Here is a 22,251-nt window from a genome sequence, read left to right as displayed (position 1 = left end):
GATATTACAATGGGGCTCCAATGGTTTCCCATTATAACCACCACATCACATCAGGCAGGCAGACAGTCAACTGAATGGCTTCAGGACTGACTATATCCCTGCTAGTCCAGTGGAAATGGGTGAGCAAACCAATAGCTCTGAAACTATCCTCCAGTTTCCACACAAAGCACAGATCTGGCATGAAGCAATTGCATAATCAAGACCCCATTGCAATTTTAATCAGGCTGCCTGAACAGGAAGTGACATGTTGAGTGTTTCGAGTTGGAATTAGAACAGCCCCAAGCAGCAAAGTTCTTTTAGTTACTTTGGGAGACCAGGAAAACAATTCCACTCTCCGCAAGGAAGGCTTAAATATCCAATGCCAGAGGTTTGTCCCAGTTCCATCTCCCACCCATCCCCAACTTCCCAAAATCAAGCCAAAAGAGAAAATGCTGGAAAATCTCAGCAGGTCTGGCAGCATCTGTAGGGAGAGAAAAGAGCTGATGTTTTGAGTCTAGGCTCGAAATGTCAGCTCTTTTCTCTCCTTACAGATGCTGCCAGACCTGCTGAGATTTTCCAGCATTTTCTCTTTTGGTTTCAGATTCCAGCATCCGCAGTAATTTGCTTTCTTCCTAACTCAAGACCCTTCTAATCACAGCCCTTGTGATTGAAAAACACGAAAATTAGGAGCAAGAATTGGGACAGTTTGGTGTTTAGCACTGCTGCCTCACAGTGCCAGGGACCTGCGTTCGCTTTCAACCTCAGATCTGTGTGGAGTTTGCACATTCTCCCTTTGTCTTTGTGATTTCCTACCATGGCCCAAAGATATGCTGATTAGGTTGACTGGCCAAGGGAAATGCAGGATTATAGGGAAAGAGTAGGAGAGTGGGTCTGAACAGGGTGCTGTTTAGAGGATTGGTATGGACTCGATGGGCCAAATGGCCTGCTTCCACATTGTAGTGTTCTATGATCAAGGAACAAGGTGGTTTGGGCCCTGGAGCTTGTTCCATTATTTGATAAGATCATGGTTGGTCAGTATGGCTTCAACTCCATTTGCTTGTCTGTGTCTCCTTCCTCCCCCCACCAAAACCCACCCAACACCCCTCCCCCACCTCCCAATAACCCTTGGGTACCCATTTTGATCAAAGATCTGTGTAACCTAACTTTGGCTATACTCAATGATGCAGCATCCATTGCTCTCTGGAGTTGAGACTTCCACAGACTAATGGTTCTCTGAGGGAGAAGTAAAAATCACCTTATCTCACTCTTCAATGAGTGACCCCCTAATCTTTAATCGGTCTCCTCTGGTTCTAATCTTCCTCACAAGGTTATGCACTCTGTCAGGTCCTCTCAAATGCTTACATGTTTCAATAGGGTCACCTCTCACTCTTCCAAACTCCAGTGCTCAACCTTTTCCAGGAGTCAGTGGAGTGAACTTCCTTTAAGGAGGCCAAGACTGTATCCAATGTTCCTGATGTGGTCTAACTGGCACTTCCCTGCCAGTCAATCCTGATCTCAATGAACACCATCCAGACACGTTGCTATCCATTTAAGTCAAGTCCATGAATCTAAGTAGGTGAGACTGAATTACGTGAGCAGGAGGCTTGCAACTCCACATTGAAATTCATAGAATCACTACAGTGTGGAAGCAGGCCATTCGGCCCATCAAGTTCACACTGACCCTCCCTGAAGAGCATCCTACCCACACCCGCACTCACCCCTCTACCCTATCCCTGCAACCTTGCATTTCCCACGGCTATCCACCTGACTTGCACATCTTTGGACTGTGGGAGGAAACCCACACAGACGCAGGGAGAATGTGCAAACCTCACACAGACAGTTGCCTGAGGGTGGAATTGAACTTAGGTCCCTGGTGCTGTGAGGCAGCAGTGCTAACCACTGAGCCACACTACCACCCCATTTTTCAAAACTCCAGCGGCAGTTAGAACTGGGGCGTATCGATAACTTGGTGGGGGGAGTGCTATTTTTCATCAAAACAAGCTGGGTCATTTCCTGTGAATGAGTTGGATTTGAACTTATTCTATGGAACAAAAGAAGCTGGTGCTTTGGATAGAAATGCTTCAACTATAACGGACGGGGGGGGAGGGGGGGGTTGGGGGGGGGAGCATGGCAGGTTCGATCCTGATGATTATGAGTTCCATGCTTTTGAGGATATAAACACATTTCGACATTGCCATTTGGAAGGTACTTTGACAGTCTAAATCCCCCTTGTGTGCAGTCATTATGCTGAAGCATGTAGAGTCTGGCAGGGTTAATTTGGGCCACACATATAATGCTCTGGTGTGACACAAGCTTTCACGTCAATAAAACTGCAGGGCACAATTCGTGTGTGGCATTGAAACAGTTCACACGTTCATCATCAGGAGAAGGAGTTGTCACCACACGGTCATTTTGAGACACAATATAAAAATGTGCAGCACGCAGCTGTGGCCCAGCAGGCAGGGACCAGTTTACACACTTTCATTGCAACAAGATAAACAGGTCCCATTTCTCGGGAAGCAGAGCTCTTTTAAGAACCTGCTGCCTCACAAAATTCCCCCCCAGCAATACCCTGTCCCCCAACTCCACAATACCCCAACCCCCAAACCCCCCATTACCCCATCCCCAACCCCCAATACCCTTACCCCCAACCACCTATACCCTGCCCTCCAAACCCCCAGTACCCCACCCTCAACCCCCCCAATACCCTGCTCTCCAAACCCCCAGTACCCCACCCTCCAACCCTCCATTACCCCACCCTCAACCCCCCCAATACCCTGCCCTCCAAACCCCCAGTACTCCAACCTCCAACCCTCCAGTACCCCACCCCTCAACTCCCCAATACCCTGCCTTCCAAACCCCCAGTACCCCACCCTCCAACCCTTCATTACCCCACCCTCAACCCCCCAAAACCCTGCCCCAACCCCCAGTACCCCACCCCACAAACCCCCAATACCCTGTCTCCAAACCCCTATTACCCCACCCCACAAACCCCCAAAACCCTGTCTCCCAACCCCCATTACCCCACCCCATGAACCCCCAATACCCTGTCTCCCAACCCCATTACCCCACCCCACAAGCCCCCAAAACCCTGTCTCCCAACCCTCCCATTACCCCACCCCACAAACCCCCAATATCCTGTCTCCCAACCCCCATTACCCCACCCCACAAGCCCCCAAAACCCTGTCTCCCAACCCTCCCATTACCCCACCCCACAAACCCCCAAAACCCTGTATCCTAACCCCCCCATTACCCCACCACACAAACCCCCAATACCCTGTCTCCCAACCCCCATTACTCCACCCCACAAACCCCCAATACCCTGTCTCCCAACCCCCCCATTACTCCATCCCAAACATCCAATACCCTGCTCCCCCAACCCCTCAATATCCCAAGGTGATCATGGAGCAACTTACAAGCAGTCATGAAAGACCAGATCTTCCTATTTGCAAAAATAATCCCACTGGGTCTGCACACTCTCTTACCAGCTGTCAGTCAACCCACCCTAGATATTCACTCGTGCTAAAACTGACAATCTTCACTGCAGCATGTCTACGTGAAGCAAAGAGACAACAATTTCATTAGGTTGGATAGCTTTCAGCATTGTAGGAATTCCTTTTCCAAACTTTAATCAACACATGCAATTTAAGATACAATCATCCTTTGCCTTGCCATATTCTATTGAATTCAAAACAGTCACTTGACAAGATTACAATTTACTAAGCACTGAACTGTTTGAAAATCACATTCATATTTATCGACAAGCCCTTATGACAGAGAATGTCGAGTTTTAGGTTGCGTGATCTCACTCCCCCTCCTGGCTCCCCCTCATGTTGACATATAAAGAACACATGGTAAATTTGGAAATTAATCGTCTGGAAAGGTAGCGTATTCCTTGGCCTGAGGGAACATAGTATCATCAGAAGCAGCAGCATCTATCAAATAAGATGTGTTGCTCAGTTGAATGGAATTTGCTTCATTAAGCTGTGATTGAGATAGAGCCAGCTTTACTCGTTTACACAATACTTATCTGGTACACCATCAGTTTATCACAAAAGAACTATTCACTGTCATTGCATGGTAATCATAAGGCATTACTTGTAGCGACACAGCGGCTGTAATTACAATCATTTTGCTCGTTTGTTGTGATAAATACCAATATCCTGTATTACCCGGGTGTGCAAGCTCTTAGCATGCTTACCTGGGCTCAGATAACACATGAAGATTATTGGGTGTCAAAGTAATTCAGTTGTTCATTGAAAGAAAATGCACCAGCAAGAAAGATTGGCTGATTCAGGGCACCCAAAGTTAACAGCAGAAAGTGTGATTGTCTCCTGCAGAGAGATCATGGCATGGGTGAAATGTTAAGCAATGAAAACCATATTGCACACAGAGGTGAAGGATTAAAGCCTGATGTCATTCAGCTATCAAGAGAAATGACATGATTCCTTACTTATCTCTGAAATGTGCAAACTGTAAAATCACAGGAATGCTGTTTGGAAGTGTGCAATTTGTAAGGCGGTGAATTAATACTTACCGATTATGAGGTAACCAGAACAATAATGTTTTAACTTTTCTCAAAAACCGCGTAATTAGTCCAAGTGTTCAAAGGCTTGTTAACTTGTTGGTGGAGTGTATAATTACTGGCGAAAATTCTGGTAGATGTCAAGAAACCAAAAATGAGGCCCTCGAGAGCTTAGTTATTTGCAAGTTCACAGCAGGTCAGTCAGTAGCACCATTGCCCCCAAGTCACATGGTTCTAGATTCAAAGTCTGACGTCTCACCTGTCGATAATCAAGGGCCTCATTAACAGAGAACTGCACTGTCACAAGATGAGGTCTTTTGGATGGGATGCTATACTGAGGCCCCATTCCCCTGCTCAGGTTAAAGATCCTGTGACACTGTTTTGAAGAAGAGTAGTACACTTATCCCAAGATTTATCTCTCACTCGCAATTCCAAAATAGGATTCACTGGTCTATCTCACCTTGCCATTAGTGGGAACTTGCTGTGCCCAAATTGGCAGCTGTTTTTTCCTACAGCACAACAACAACTACGCTTCCAAAGTGCTTCATTGACTTTAAAGCATTTTGAGGCATCCAGTGATCATAAAAAAAACACTGTACAAATGTAAGGCTGCCTTTTAAAAAATTTAATACTTTAGAATGATGCATGTGCAATTCGGCTGGAAGAGGGCAGCCCAGACGAGCCTAAATATGGGAAGGCCAGAGACACACTTTCTTATTGAACTGAGGGGTCATGGTGAGGTCAGTTGCCATACTAACCAGGAAAAGTCCTTCCTCTCTGCCACTGGAAATTATCACTGGATTCCAAGTCCTTTTGTGGCCTTCTGAAAGTCCCAAGCTTCCACTAGGATATGGTTTCTGAGGTCCTTATGGCATTCTGTAACTTGACTCCAGTGGGGTTTTTGCTTCACTTTGGAAGGGCAAATTGACTTGGCTGGAGCAGCAGTTTCAATATGTAATGATTGTAAATGAAGTCAGCCAGCTGGACCTCATTGAAAATGAGTTCCCTGATTGGGGCTGTTAATCAGGTCTAATCAGGGAGCCCTGGCTGAGAGATATAAACAGCAGTGTCAAACATCCTGTTCACTTGGAGAGTTGGTTCTGAGGGAGCTGGATCTGGTGTCAAAAACACTCCACATGTAAATAAAGAGGGACTTGGTGATGGGATACCGGCCTCCATGGAGTTAATTTAATGGCTACGAAAGAAAAGCAGGCTCCTGAAGAAATTTGCTCGCAGTAGTTGTCTTTGAGTTGGAGTAAGTATTTCTGGCATCATGTTGTTATTTGGGAAGCTTAATTTGTTTGATCCTGCCATTGAAGATTGGGCCCAGTATGTCGAGAGAATGTGATTTTTTTCTGGGCAAGTGACATTGGGGCAAATGAAAAGCAACAAGCAATTCTCCTGAGAGTTGTGGACCCGATGCTTTTTCAGTTCTTCAGAGCCTAACTTTCCCAGAGGCACCAGATACTAAGAGTTGATGGATTTAGTTCAGGAATATTATAACCCCAAGCTTCTTCTATTGAGAAGGTATCAGTTTTACTCAACAGGGGAATCCATGTCAGGAGTTTTGACAAGGTTAAGATGACTGGCAGAGGCTTTGAGTTAATCTTTAGTGAGATGCTGAGAGACCGTTTTGTATGTGGGAGTAATGATGTAACTATGCAGAAACACCTACGAGCTAAAGCCCAGCTGAACTTCAAACAGGCTCTCCAACTGGCTTTATCATTGGAAAATGCAGCAAATAGAGTGTATGAGTTACAGGGTATTCACATGCAATGCCTCCCCATGTAGCATTGGGGTAGTATTAGCTCTTGGGAGGCCCAATCATGTATGCATCCAGGACTTTGGCTAATGCAGAGTATAAATAGAGCACAGTGGTCATATTTGAAGTCAGGACGTTCCCCCAATACCTTCACAGACATAACTTTGTAATAATATTGAACCATAAACCCCTGCCCAATCTATTTAAAGAGGACAAGGCAGTGCCACCATAGCTTCAGGTCAAATTCAGCGGTAGGCTATAATACTAAGTGCATATAATTACAAGTTGGAACACCATTTGGAAGGCCAAGTAGTAAATGCAGACACATTGAGCCGCCTCCCACTGACAGATACAACGCTGGTGGTACCACCGCTGGAAGAGTCCATAATGGTTTTAAATTCTCTGGACACACTTCCAGTTATAGCTGACAGTATCAGAGTTTGGACTCAGAAAGATCTGGTCCTGCCAAAACTAAAATAGTTGGTGATGGTGGGGGAAACCAAAGGGCATCACAACCAGAGCTGAAATGTTTTTTGACCCAGCAAGACCAGATCACAGTAAAGGATGGCACATTATTATGGGGAGCCAGAGTGATAGTCTTGAGCAAAGGTCGCTGCCAAATACTGGCTGAAATCCACCAGGGTCATCCAAGGGTTCCCAGAATGATGATGTTGGTGAGACATAAAGTCTGGTGGCCAGGATTGAATGTAGATATAGCCACGTTGGTGAGGCAGTGCCCAGAGTGCCAACAAGGACAGAAATTATCACCAGCAGCTCCTCCACATTCATGGGAATGCCCAGGTAAGCCCTGTACTCAGTTACACATCAACTACGCAGATCCGTTCATGGGTTCATTTCTCTTAGTTATTGAGGATGCCCACTCAAAGTGGTTGGATGTACATAGAGTTCATTTGTCAAACACGGAGATGATGATAGGAAAACTATGCACATCTTTACGCAGACTCCCAGAATTGTTCGTCACAGATAATGGACCATTGTTTACAGCAGGGAGTTGGAGTGTTTTCTAAAGTTGAATTAGATTCGACACATAAGGACAGCTCCCCACCATCCATCATCCCATGGTGTGTCAGAAACAGCAGTCCAAACTTTGAATGCAGGGTTGACGAAACAGCTTAAAGCTTCACTAGATACCAAACGGTCCCGGTTCCTATTTGATTATAGGACTGTCCCTCATGCAACTAGAGAGATAGCGCCAGCAGTATTGTTAATGTGGGAAAAAACTCCACCATCAAGTTAAACCTGATATTTTTGGACTAGGGTGAGGGGAAGGTGGAAAGGCATCAGGAACACCAATGCCAGACACAAGACTCAGCTAAGCAAGAGAAACAGTTTACTTCAGGGGATACAGTTTGGTGTCGGAACCATAAGATTGACCCTGCATGGGTAAGGGGCATAGAACATAGAACATAGAAAAATACAGCGCAGTACAGGCCCTTTGGCCCTCGATGTTGCGCCGATCCAAGCCCACCTAACCTACACTAGCCCACTATCCTCCATATGCCTATCCAATGCCCGTTTAAATGCCCATAAAGAGGGAGAGTCCACCACTGCTACTGGCAGGGCATTCCATGAACTCACGACTCGCTGAGTAAAGAATCTACCCCTAACATCTGTCCTATACCTACCACCCCTTAATTTAAAGCTATGCCCCCTCGTAATAGCTGACTCCATATGTGGAAAAAGGTTCTCATGGTCAATTCTATCTAAACCCCTAATCATCTTGTACACCTCTATCAAGTCACCCCTAAACCTTCTTTTCTCTAATGCAAACAGCCCCAAGTGCCCCAGCCTTTCCTCATACGATCTTCCTACCATACCAGGCAACATCCTGGTAAACCTCCTCTGCACCCGTTCCAGTGCCTCCACATCCTTCCTATAGTATGGCGACAAAAACTGCACACCATACTCCAGATGCGGTCGCACCAGAGTCTTATACAACTGCAACATGACCTCAGGATTCAATTCCTCTACTAATAAAAGCCAGTACGCCATATGCCTTCTTCACAGCACTATTTACCTGGGTGGCAACTTTCAGAGATCTGTGTACATGGATACCAAGATCCCTCTGCTCATCCACACTACCAAGTATCCGACCATTAGCCCAGTACCCCATCTTCTTGTTACTCTTACCAAAGTGAATCACTTCACACTTACCTACATTGAACTCCATTTGCCACCTTTCTGCCCAGCTCTACAACTTATCTATATCCCGCTGTAACCTGCCACATCCTTCCTCACTGTCAACAACTCCACCGACTTTTGTATCATCCGCAAACTTGCTCACCCATCCTTCTAGCCCCTCCTCCAGGTCATTTATAAAAATGATAAACAGCAATGGTCCCAAAACAGATCCTTGTGGAACACCGCTAGTAACTGCACTCCAAGATGAACCTTTACCATCAACTACTACCCTCTGTCTTCTTCCAGCCAGCCAATTCCTAATCCAAACCTCCAACTCACCCTCAATGCCATACCTCCGTATCTTTTGCAGTAGCCTACCATGGGGAACCTTATCAAACACCTTACTAAAATCCATATACACCACATCTACTGCTTTACCCTTGTCCACCTCCTTAGTCACCTTCTCAAAGAATTCAATAAGGTTTGTGAGGCACGACCTGCCCTTCACAAAACCATGCTGACTATGCTTGATCACATTATTCCTATCTAGATGTTCATAAATCCTATCCCTTACAATTCTCTCTAAGACTTTGCCCACAACAGAAGTGAGACTCACCGGCCTATAGTTACTAGGGTTACCCCTACTGTCCTTCTTGAACAAGGGAACCACATTTGCTATCCTCCAGTCTTCTGGCACTATTCCTGTAGACATCGAGGACATAAAAATCAAGGCCAATGGCTCTGCAATCTCCTCCCTTGCTTCCCAGAGAATCCTAGGATAAATGCCATCAGGCCCAGGGACTTATCTATTTTCACCCTTTCCAGAATTTCCAACACCTCTTCCCTACATACCTCAAAGCCATCCATTCTAAGTAATTGTGACTCAGTATTCACATCGGCAACAATGTCCTGTTCCTAAGTGAATACTGACGAAAGGTATTCATTCAGTGTCTCCCCAATCTCTTCAGCCTCCAAACGCAACTTCCCACTATTCCTACCCTAGTCATTCTTTTACTCCTGACATACCTATAGAAAGCCTTAGGGTTTTCCCTAATCCTACCAACTAAGGACTTTTCATGTCCCCTCCTTGCTGCTCTTAGCTCTCTCTTCAGATCCTTCCTGGCTACCTTATAACTCTCAAACGCCCCAATTGAACCTTCACACTTCATCTTTACATAGGCCGCCCTCTTCCCTTTAACAAGGGATTCCAATTCCTTATTAAACCACGGCTCCCTCACACGACCCTTTCCTCCCTGCCTGACAGGTACTGACAGGGCATGGTTGATGTTCGGTCAGGTCCAGTGACGTATAAAATTTGGAAAGGTGTGACGGCCATGAACAAGCACATGGGCCATGCGAAACCTGAAAACTCACAAATGGTGTGGGAACACAACATGTCCAGCTCCTCAACAGCTTTCCAGAACCCATGGGCTCTCTCTCTCCTCAAACATTGAAGATACCTTGGAAGCTGAGATGGACACGGTGAATGTCCCTGCCTCGATGCCTTTGTTGCCTGAAAAAGAGAATGAATTTCTTCTGAGATCCTCCAGGTACAAGGAGTGTGCTACTGTGAGTTACACACTGTCCATATCAGAGACAGAGTTGGAGGGACCTGATCAGTGATAAAAGGCCCCAGGAGGAACTACAGAAAGAAGAACCAGCCCATGCCATTGGATCCAGAGGGAGATGGCTGGAGTGATTATAATGTGATCGGTTAGGTGGACCTCATAGAATCTGAGTTCCCCAGTTGGGGCTGTTAATCGGATCCAATCAGGGAGCCCTGGCTGACAGATAAGAACAGGAGTGTCAGACATCCTGTTCACACAGAGCTGGCTCTGATGGAGCTGGATCAGTTTCAAGGACTCTCCATGTGTAAATAAAGGGTGTCTTGGTGACAGAATACCAGCCTCTGTGCAGTTAGTTCATAACACATCTTCAAAAACCCTGACTTTGTACCTATTCACATCACCAAGGTGTTAGACACATCCACAGCTCTGCACAAGACCTCGTGACACGACTTGCACCAGAAACTCTTGAGACTGTGCATTGAGAGAAGTGCGGGATCTGATTGTGGCAGTTGCCTGATGGTCTGCTATTGGACTTGCATTGGGAACATAAAATCCAGCTTTGTGTAGCAAATGGGCACTCTCCTTTTTACAACCGGCTGCTATATTAGTACAGGTTGGAAATAAAGTGCATTGAATGAACATCTTCTGTATCTCAAGTATGAGGAAGGAAACTGTTTGTGATAATAACTATCTGAGCCATAAAAGCATGCACAATTGCAAAGATCCTATGTAGCTTCTTGGATGTTGCCAAAGTAGTATATTTTATTTTAGGAAGAAAGACAGTTGAATCTTTTAAGGTCTTCACATACAGAAAACAAGAAGTCACTGTCTGTGTTATCCGATTCCAGAAGTTAATCTCCATGTGAATGAGTTGTGGTAGCTGTCACAAGCATCATCTGAATACAACCTAGCAATAAACAAATCGGCACTGGTCAGATCAGCTCATCCTAAATCAGTTAGACAATTATCTCTGGGCATTTATCCTGCTTTCCATCAGTGTCTGAAAGCTTTGTGCTTCTTTAGCAATTGGTTGGATCATCTGTTTAGACAGTGCAGCCTCTCTCCAACACAAAGACTTTATAATGTTTTGAAAGTTAATCTTGTAAAGTCTAAGTGGCTGTGAGCTGCTGCATTGGGAGTCATAGGGCAAGATCCAGCTATTCTAATTTATGCTGAAGTCCAGAAGAAAGATAGTTCAGTGTACAAAGCATCAGGGACAGGTCACATAAGACAGGGAGAAGATTTTAAAGCAAGGAACAAGTAAAACAATCAATCCAATTAGTGCCTGGTATAACCCGCCCCTCATTGATTTTTTTTCCAAGCTCCTCTCTCACTGTTGGCAGGGCTTTTATTCATCAATTTACAATCTGCCTTCTTGCAGTTTCATCAACTTACAGCCCAGAAACAGGCCATTTGAACCAACTATTCCGTACAAATATTAATGCTTCACACAAACCTTCTATGCCTCTTTATACCACCCTATGAGAATGGTCCAACTTAATCACTTGCATTATTTTCCTAGCTTCTGGTTAAATGCATTGTTGATTCTTGGCTCAATAACACCACTTTCAACCAAGTTTCACTTATTTCACTAATCTCTTAGAGCAACGATGTTTCTCCTGAACTCCCCATTGGACCTATTAGAGACTATCTTGTATTTACATTCTACAGGCTGATATAGATAGACTCTTAATTGGGACAGGACTCAAGGGTTACAGGGAAAGGATACACACAGAGAGTGGAATGAGCTGGCAGAGGAAGTGGTGGAGGCTGGTACAATTGTACCATTTAAGAGGCATTTGAATGGGTATATGAACAGGAAAGGTTTGGAGGGATATGTGCCGGGTGCTGGCAGGTGGGATTAGGTTGGGTTGGGATATCTGGTCGGCATGGGCGGGTTGGAGCGAAGGGTCTGTTTCCATGCTGTACATCTCTATGAATCTATGACTCTATGATAGAAACGTGGACATGAGGAATGTCAGATCAGCCATTCGTATTGAAAGGCAGAGCAGGTCTGAAGGGCTGAATGGCCTGCTTCTATTTCTTATGATCTTATAGCCTTACATTGGACTCCCCAAGAAGTGAAAACTATATAATATTTCATGACCTGGCAATCAGATCACCTCATAGGTTTTAGAGTAAGCATCTCTGTCATTGAATTTTTTATCAACCTCTGGTTAGATCATGATGAATGTATGGTATTCAATTCTTGTCAGCACACTTTAAGAAGGATCTGAGAGTCCTTCTGAGGTGCAGAGGAGATGTAGCAAGAAGATTCCACAGAAGAGGTTTGGTTGGAAAAGTTGGAACCGTTCTCCTTGGAGAGAAGGAGTTGAAAGGAAGATTCAATGGAGGATTATGAGATTATGGGAGGATTTATGGGAGGCTTGGGGAAAGGCAACGTATAAACAGTGTTCTCACTTGCTAATTCTACAAGGGTTGGAGGACACAGATTTAAGATTTGGGGCAAGAGTTGCAGGGTGAATGTATGGAAGAACTTTTTGTCTGTGGTGAGTGTTAATGAGCTGGAACCTACAGCCCACAATGGTGGTGGAATTAATCAATGATTAAAAAGGAAATCAGATGGACACTCATGGGCCATGTGGATAGAGCAGTGGAGTAGAACTAACTGGATGCCTGTACGGAGAGCTGGCATGGACTCAATGGCTGAATGGCCTCCTTCTGTGCCATAATGACTGTGACTCCAATTAACACTCCCATGTTCCATCCTCCATAAAGTCTGCCTCCCATATCTTACTCACAGCATAATCCTGTTCCCCTAACATCCTGGTGCTAACTGACCTACTTTGGCTCTCATTAAGCAACATCTTGATTTTAAAAATCTCACTCTTGTTTTCAAATCTCTTCATAGCCTCACCCCTCCCTATCTCTGACATCCACTCTGGTTTCACAATCCTTCAAGATATCTGTATTCCTCGAATTCTAGCCTCTGCAATTCCCTCCATACATCTCTCTGCCTGTTTCTCAGAGCGTAACTCTTTGACCAAGCTTTTAATCATCTGCCCAATTCCTCTGTAAGTGGCGCAGAGACATTAGTTGTTTGAAAATGCTCCTCTAAAGGAATCTTGATGTGTTTCACTACATTAAAGGCGCTAGACAAATGTGCAGTATTGTTGCTGTGTGACTGTACCCATCTTAGGCTTTCCTCTTTAGCCTATTGGTATTGCTATGGGCAAACTATTGGCATTGCTATGGGCAATGGGTGACATGGTGGCTCAGTGATTAGCACTGCTGCCTCACAGCGCCAGGGGCCAGGGTTTGATTTCAGCCTCAGGTGATGACTGTCTGTGTGGGGTTTGCACAATCTCCCTGTGTCTGTGTGAGTTTCTTAGATTTAGATTACTTACAGTATGGAAACAGGCCCTTCGGCCCAACAAGTCCACACTGACCTGCCGAAGCGCAACCCACCCAGACCTATTCTCCTACATTTACCACGTAACCTAACACTACAGGCAATTTAGCATGGCCAATTCACCTAACCTGCACATTTTTGGACTGTGGGAGGAAACCGGAGCACCCGGAGGAAACCCACGCAGACACGGGGAGAATGTGCAAACTCCACACAGTCAGTCGCCTGAGGCGGGAATTGAACCCGGGTCTCTGGCGCTGTGAGACAGCAGTGCTAACTGCTGTGCCACCATGCCGCCCTTTTCCTCCAGGTGCTCTGGTTTCTCCTATGGTCCAAAGATGTGCAGGTTAGATGGATTGGCCATGCTAAAAACATTTCCAGGAATGTGCAGGTTAGTTGGCCTTGCCAATGGTAAAATTCCCATGGGAAGGGCTGGGGTGTGTCTGGGTGGGATGCTCTTTGGAGGGTCGGTGCAGACTCAATGGGCTGAATGACCTCTGTCTGCACTGTAGAGATTCTATGATTCATTCCCTGATGCCTTGAGTGGTAGACTCATCTGCCACCAGCCTGTCTCTAACCCAGACCTCCGTATTCACTTGCATCATCTTCCAGAGAGGAAATGAACAAAATAAAATCCTGAGAATGTTGAAAAGGAAAGAAACAAAACCACAAAACAGGGACAAAGTACGCTGAGATCACGTATAAACCACAGTCAGCATTACTTCTAATGATGATAATTGCTAGCTTGATTATTCTTTTCAATCATTAAAATGTGAATGATGGAACAGTGTGTTTCCAGAGTACATTGCTAACTTTGCAAGCTTTTTCTTGGCTGGGTTTCAACTCCTGCATCTTTCATGGTCGAGCTGCTTTCTATTCTTCCCAGGATGACACCAAGTGATATCTGAAAGGTGATTAGCTGGATGTAACACTTTGCTTGAATTACCCCCGGAACAACCTCAGTCTGTCCTGTAATAACTGCCACAGCTGTAATATGAGATTGCAAATCTGAAATAAAGCATAGACAGGCCATCAGCTGCTCCCTGAGGTGTAGACAATGCTCCTTGAAATTAATCTTGTTTATATTTTTACTTAGAACCGATAACTGCCTACCTGCTTGCTTTGACATTTCTGTATTTAACCCTTAAAGGAAATACAACTACCAAATAAGATTCCAAGCAAACTGAATTTACTCTGATACTCTCTAGCCAGAGTCAATAAGCAGCCAACGTTCTTCAACAGGAAAAGACTGCATAGGAGAACCTCACAGCAGTTAGAGTCATAGAGTCATACAGCACGGAAATATGCCCTTCGATCCAACTCATTCGCACCAACCAGATATCCTAATCTGACCTAGTCCCATTTGTCAGCATTTGGCCCATATCCCTCTAAACCATTCCTATTCATATACCCACCCAGATGCCTTTTAAATGTTGTAATTGTATCAACCTTCACCACTTCAGCTGGCAGCTCATTCTATACACACACCACCTCCGCATGAAAAGGTTGCCCCTTAGGTCCGTTTTAAATCTTGCCCCTCTCACCTTAAACCCATGTCCTCTGGTTCTGGACTCCCCCACCATAGGAAAAGGACCTTGACTATTCACCCTATTCATGCCCATCATGATTTTATAGACCCCTATAAGGTCACTCCTCAGTCTCTGATGTTTGAGGGAACAAAGCACCACTCTATTAAACCTCTCCCTATATCTCAAACCTTTCAAACCTGGCAATATCCTCATAAATCTTGTCTGCACTCTCTTAAGTTTAACAACATCCTTCCCATTAAAGGGCAACCACAGTTGTATGCAGTAATCCAGAAGTGGCCTCAATAATGTCATGTACCATCCCAACATGACATCCCAACTCCTATACTCAATGTTATGACCAATGACGTCAAGCATGCCAAACACCTTCTTCACCTCCCTGTCTACCTCTGACTGCACTTCAAGGATCTTTGCATCTAGATATCTCTGTTCAGCAACACTCCCCAGAGCCCTACCATTAAGTGTATAAGTACTGCCCTGGTTTGCCTTACTAAATGAAACACTTCACATTTATCCAAATTAAACTCCATATGCCACTGGCAGCATCTGTAAGGAGAGAAAAGAGCTGACATTTTGAATCTAACTGACTGCTTTGACAAAGGGTCAGTTAGACTTGAAACGTCAGCTCTTTTCTCTCCTTACGGATGCTGCCAGACCTGCTGAGATTTTCCAGCATTTTCTCTTTTGGTTTCAGATTCCAGCATCCGCAGTAATTTGCTTTTATCCATATGCCACGCACTCCTCAGCCCATTAGCCTATCTGATCAAGGTCTGTTGTACTCTGAGGTATTCTTCTTCACTGTGCATTACACCACCTGTTTTTGTGTCATCAGCAAACTTACTAACCATACCACCTATATTCACATCCAAATTATTTAAATAAATGACAAAAAGCAGTGGAACCAGCACCGATCCTTGTGGCACACCACTGGTCACAGTCTTCCAGGCTAAAAAACAATCGTCCATCACCACCCTCTGTCTCCTACCTTCAATTGGGTGGCTCCTGCAGTTACAAACCCTCAGGGACAGCTCTCAATAAATTTAATTGTGTTTCAACCATGGCTCAGTCGCCTCTCAGCTCTGTTTCTGAAGCTTTGGATTCAATTCCCACTACAAAGCCGTAAACATCTAGGTATTGTCATGTTGGATGCTCTGTTTTCTGTGTTGTCATTAACTGAGCTCTTGTCTACCCTCTCCATTAGTTCCATACCATGATTGGAAGAACTGAAGGGTAGTTCTCCCCAGTACCCTGGCCAATCTTATTCTTCAACCAACATCACTGAGATTAGCTGCTAATTCTTTTTTTTTTGCTCTTTGAGGAATCTTGTCGACAAAATTTGAATGCAGTGTTTCCGACATTGTCATACACACTACATTGTCCATTATGACATCCTGACATCGTGGAAAAATGTGCATTTCAATGTTTCCCCTGCTATCCCTGCCCCAGTGCCCTCTCACACCCTTACAGTGTAACAAAGTCAGACAGCTATATCCCTCCTGCTTTCAACTTAACATTAAAACCTGAAAGCATAAACACAAACTCCACAGACGCAAAACATATTTATTTTACCAAATAATATGCACTAGAAACTGTCAGAATTTCCATTCACCCTGCTTTTGGCAATATGTCTAACAGTTAATTGTCTGCCATTCCTTATCATAAACACTTCCTGAGCAAGATACTGTTGAGTAGTTGGGAGCTGAACAAATGGCAGTGTCCCTGTGGGTTGGACGTGACTGTTGAGCTAACTTTTGAGTAAGTATTGGTGTGCTGAAAATCCAGCTAGCATTGCTATTTGCTTTTTACATTTAAAAAACTACGAGTGGTAAATAGTGTATGGTAAAGTAAAATGCATCAGTTCAAGATTAAAAATGCAATGTGTTTCCAGGGACGCAGCCCTTGATGCTTTCCTATTCACAACACACATGGATAGACCAGCAGTTTAATTACTTCAACAATTGACTTTCCTTCTTTCGATTTGCACTTACTTTATGAGATAAAATCCAAGTTAAGGTTGTGACATATTCCGAAAGCTTCAGTTGCAAAACCATTGTAACTATGCTTTTTCACATCAAGAGTTTATTTTGAGTGATCAGCTTTTTTTCTGGGGGAATAAAGGTTTGGTAGCTGACTTTTCTGAGATGTTTGGTCAATAGCTGCAAGGTTGCATGTGAATCACAGATACTTGACAATGTAAGAAGGTATTACTGATGGATCCAATCCTGCATCACTTGAAACGACATGGTGGCAACTCATGACCTTTCATCTACCAAAACAAATGGATAGACATTGTCAGTTTCAGTTTCCTGATAATTGTTCCTATTAGCTGGAAATCCCAGAATGGGAACGTTCACTGAGCACCTTAACAGTGCAATTGCATTGAGTTTAATTTGATTTAACCTATTATTGTCATTTGTGCCGAGATACAGTGAAAGGTAAGGTTTTGCATGCTAACCAGATAAATCATACTTTACATAAGTACAACAGGGTAATAGAACAGAATGCAGAATAGAATGTTACAGCTAGAGAAAGTGCAGAGAAAGATCAACTCTAATATATGTAAACAGAAGCTAGGCAAAACTTTACAATAGAGTTCAGTGTTCCTTAAAATCATGACTATGTGAGAGCCTCTGCATATCAGAAAATTGCACTTTCTTTGAAGATGTAATTGTAATTTTTGCCCTTTCCTGCCTAAACATTCTATAGCTAGCTATAAGTAGTGAGACCAGCACAGAAAAAGCAACAAATACATTGCAAATCCCTGTTTTCTTTTTATATTTGGCATGAGGGTTTAATGTTCATGCATGTACATACTATTGTTACACTGTCCAGTTATTCAAAATGTGGGACAGGCTGAAAATATGGGAGCCCATTCAACCTATAACTTTCCATTGAAGTTTCACAATACAGTTGTGAATCTTTTAATCTTTGCCAGACATTGAGTCTCCAGACCTCTGTTGCAAAATCTTTCACTGTAATTTAAGATGTTGAGTCTGGCAACATTTGTAATGTCCTTTCAGTAAACAACAGAGTTCCTTTCACTGTGATTTAAAATACTATAAACCAAGTCTTCACCCTCCATGTCCCACCAATGGGTCAAAGTTTTCTAAACCTGATACCAGACCTGGGTTTCTAGGATCCGATGAGCCCAAATCCTATTTAATCTGATTTGTTTCTACTAATTTTAAAAAATATTTCAACTGCAATATGTTGCAATAGATTGTTGAAGAAGCAATGCCAGATATGGCATTTAGTAAGATTGTTTGCAGCTATTCTTTTGCTATGAAAATTTAGCTAAATAAGGAACTTTATTCAAAGCAGTTGATAGCTTATACATGATTAGTGTTTAGTGGCATGGGTTCAATCATCTAACAAGGTCAAACAGAAAATTTCCAGGTTTTTTTTCTCTCTTCTTGGCTCTTTCTTTTTACTGGTTCACTGATGAGATTGTATAGCTGCAGTTAGGTAAGGGATATTTAATCCCAATACTTCAGACATCAAGACAGTGTGGGACTAGATGGTCTGTTCCTGCTTGTTTGTCGTTAAGCTCCTACATAATAGATGCATTGAAAAGTTAAAAGCCATTGAGACTGTGTGTCCAAGTGTTTGTACATAGCTTCCAACAATGAACCAGCAGGAGAATGGAAGGGTATTTGTCAGAAATTTACTTAATTATGTTTCATTCTGTCAGACTAAAGATGAAATCAGGAGAAGTAATGTATTTGTAAATTAGATGACAGGAATTATCTTGTCAGTACTAACATTTGGGGAGCCATATTAAGACTATGCACCACGTATGCAACATTATGTTGCAGTCTATAGGCAACTATTTATTCGGAAACTCAGGAGGGGAGACCTCAAGAGACCTGGACACTCATTACAATAAAATCAGAGAAGACCAATTATTTAAAATTTTCCTTGACTTTAATGGTAATATTCATTCTATAGGATCAAGTCTCTCAAGTGGGTGGCACAGTAGCACAGTGGTTAGCACTGCTGCCTCACAGCGCATTAGGCGACTGACTGTGTGGAGTTTGCACATTCTCCCCGTGTCTGCGTGGGTTTCCTCCAGGTGCTCCGGTTCCCTCCCAGTCCAAAATGTGCAGGTTAGGTGAATTGGCCATGCTAAATTCCCAGTAGTGTTTGGTGAAGGGGTAAATGTGGGGGAATGGGTCTGGGTGGATTGCGCTTCAGTGGGTCGGTGTGGACTTGCTGGGCCGAAGGGCCTTTTTCCACACTGTAGGTAATCTAATCTAATCTAAAAAGTTCACATACCCATTAATACATGATATATTTTCAAATATTTTAACACGTTGGTCAGAAAATCCTCACTGCACCACTTCAGCAAAACCAACGGTCTGTTATTGAATTGAACTGAGAAGAGATGCTGTAATTAGTGATCCCATTGTTGTGTTGTGACAGGATTTACAATCAGAAAGAAGTCAATAATCTCGAATGGGAGGAATTGAGTTGGATATGAGTGGGCAAAGTCATCAGTTATGAGGAAGGAACAAAGTAAGGGAAGAACGTTCATAGAGATTCAAGATGAAGGAGTGGTGCTCTGAAAGCTAGTGCTTCCAAATAAACCTGTTGGACTATAACCTGCTGTTGTGTGATTTTTAACTTTGCCCACCTCAATCCAACACTGGCACCTCCAAGTCATAGCTAAAGGGGGTTGAAATTAAGATGAACCTAAATAGCAATGAGCATGAGCCTGATTCTGCCCCAAGTTTAGGATGTTGCTTCGATTCAATTATTTTCATTTGATCGAAATGTTATGGACCAGGCCAGACCCCCTCAGAACATTTCAAGAAAGTAGCCCAGACTCTAACTTCGTAAGTTGTTTTAAGCAGGTGTAATGTAGATATTCCAGGAGGGATGCAGTTGGTCAAACCACATAGTTTGAAACAAAACAGAATTTATTTACAAGATTACCAGAGAAAATACAAACAGAAGAGAACTGAATACAAAGTAACTTAACCTATCCAAAAACCCAACAGATCATCCCAACTTAATGATGCTGTTCCCAATACTTGCACAATCCCCATAAACACCCCTTGGCAGAAAGGATAAAGTCAACCCAAGGTCTTACAGGAGAGAAGACAGAGAGAGAGGAGGATCAGCCTGGACCTGCTTCTTTGGGGTCAAGCAGCTTTTTTCAACTCAACTGTGCTAAAACCAAATCAAACTGGAGAAAAGCTGAGCTGGGGGAGCTGGCCGCTTTCCCTTCATTGTGCAAGTTTTTTTTAATTTAAAAGCTTTTTGCCTGAGGCAGTATCTGTTAGCTATAATCAAATTGGCCTTAAAACTCTTCAACTTAGACTTTTCGCAGTCCGTGTCTTTTATGACCTCACTGAGAAAAAAACCCAAAGCCAACAGAACCTTGTTAAAGGAGCAACATCATCCCATAAATGCCTATTTAACAGCACTGTTAAATGAAAAGGTACAACAAAAAGTTGCAGAGGAGCCAACTTCACTTTCAGGGCTTTATGGATGCACTCTACATTCTTCTAGTTCTACCTTGGTATCACAAGGATACAAAACTCCATTTTCATCTGTCTTCAATTTATGACATGGCTTTGAAAACTCAAAGTTCACATCATCTCATCATCAATCCCCGATGTCTAATCTATAGGTTTTGGCATCTGACAAATGTTTTGCGGAGAAAGCAGATTAAAACCTCGGCAGGATCTTCCCAGGCTGTGAATGATGTGGGCTATGGCGAGGAATCTGAGAGAATTGTAAAGATATCCTACGAAGTCTTTCTTCATGTCCAAACTGATAAAGTCGCAATTTCCCATTAAGTTATAGAGTCATAGAAACAAACAAACCCTTCGGTCCAACTCTTAGATGATATCCTAAATTAATCTAGTCCCATTTGCCAGCACTTGGCCCATTCCCTCCAAACCCTTCTTTTTCATATACCCAGCCAGATGCCTTTTAAATGTTGTAATTGTACCAGCCTCCACCACTTCCTCTAAACAATGCCCGCTGCTGGAGTGGGACCTGCAGTCTCAGGGAGTGTGCCCTTCAACTGTTACACGACTGATTCCTTCCAATGCACTACTGGGGTCCTATGAGGGTCACTCAATCAGCCAGTCACAAATGCATCAAGGCAGTGACCATTTGTTCCAGATCATAGTACTTCATCTGGTTTGCCAGTGAGGGGGTCAGTGATGTAGCCCAGTCAGTTCACATCAGCAAAAGAGCTGCAGGGCATTATAGACTATACACATGTCATACTGAGAGGGCTGTATCACAGCTCGATAGAAAGCCCAACAATGTGCATGTGATCTAACATCATCAGTACCACTTTGAAAGTTGCTTTTGGTAACCTGGGAGCTGTCGTGATGCTTGCAACCTTGAGAACTTGTGTGCTCCTGCTGTGTTTGAGAGTCCTGTTGCCTTCGGACACAACCACCATCCTCTGTGACTATGTCTGAAGATTCTGTGACACAATCCTGTGTGTGAGGCTGAGCACATATACACTGCCGCCCTTTGGCTGGCCAAAGTCACAGTGGGTCAGGTGATCCTGTGCCTACATGTACACTGATGCCCAATGGCTGGTCAAAGTCAATGTGGATCAGGTGATCCTGTGCCTATATATACACTGCTGCCCATTGGCTGGCCAAAGTCACAGTGGGTCAGGTGATCTTGTGCCTACATGTACACTGCTGCTCATTGGCCAGCCAAGGTCACAGTGGGGCAGGTGATCCTGTGCCTGAAGCCAAGCACATATACACTGCTGCCATTGGCTGGCCAAAGTCACAGTGGGTCAGGTGATCCTGTGCCTGAGCCCGAGCACATACACATTGCTGCCCATTGGCTAGCCAAAGTCACAGTGGGTCAGGTGATCCTGTGCCTACATGTACACTGCTGCTCATTGGCCGGCCAAGGTCACAGTGGGGCAGGTGATCCTGTGCCTGACGCCAAGCGCATATACACTGCTGCCCATTGGCTGGCCAAAGTCACAGTGGGTCAGGTGATCCTGTGCCTATATATACACTGCTGCCCATTGGCTGGCCAAAGTCACAGTGGGTCAGGTGATCCTGTGCCTGATGCCAAGCACATATACACTGCTGCCCTTTGGTCAGCCAAGGTCATGGTGGGACAGCTGATAGGTTTGCTGGAGGTGAGTGTACTGCTTGGAGCAATCTGATGGGGCCTTGCAAGGTCAGAATATGCCACTTACTCCTTACACACTGTGCTATGCACAGCTGGAGCAGGCTAAGAGGGTATGTGAGGAATGCTGAGGAACTGGGAGAGGCGGAACAGGCATCCGAGGAGAAGGACATTAACCAGGAAGGACATGACCCTGTCTACGATAGAGCACAGCACTTAGCTGATATGTAGTTTGA

At 44.1% G+C, this 22,251-nt stretch overlaps 1 long non-coding RNA gene across 1 annotated transcript in view; it reads right to left on the bottom strand.

Annotated features, from left to right (window-relative positions):
* Nucleotides 1-22,251, bottom strand: part of LOC122540308 (uncharacterized) — a 62,247-nt gene that overhangs the window by 23,679 nt on the left and 16,317 nt on the right. Inside the window, exon 3 of the long non-coding RNA XR_006309264.2 lies at nt 16,882-17,159. This is a non-coding gene — a long non-coding RNA (uncharacterized LOC122540308). The remainder of the gene's footprint in view (nt 1-16,881; nt 17,160-22,251) is intronic.

This window comes from Chiloscyllium plagiosum, unplaced genomic scaffold (assembly GCF_037043375.1).
Source record: "Chiloscyllium plagiosum isolate Xiang-an unplaced genomic scaffold, Cpla_swu_hap1 HiC_scaffold_37, whole genome shotgun sequence".
Taxonomy (NCBI): Eukaryota; Metazoa; Chordata; class Chondrichthyes; order Orectolobiformes; family Hemiscylliidae; genus Chiloscyllium; species Chiloscyllium plagiosum.
Note: the sequence above shows the minus strand (reverse complement) of the source record. Positions and strands in the feature narration are given on the sequence as shown.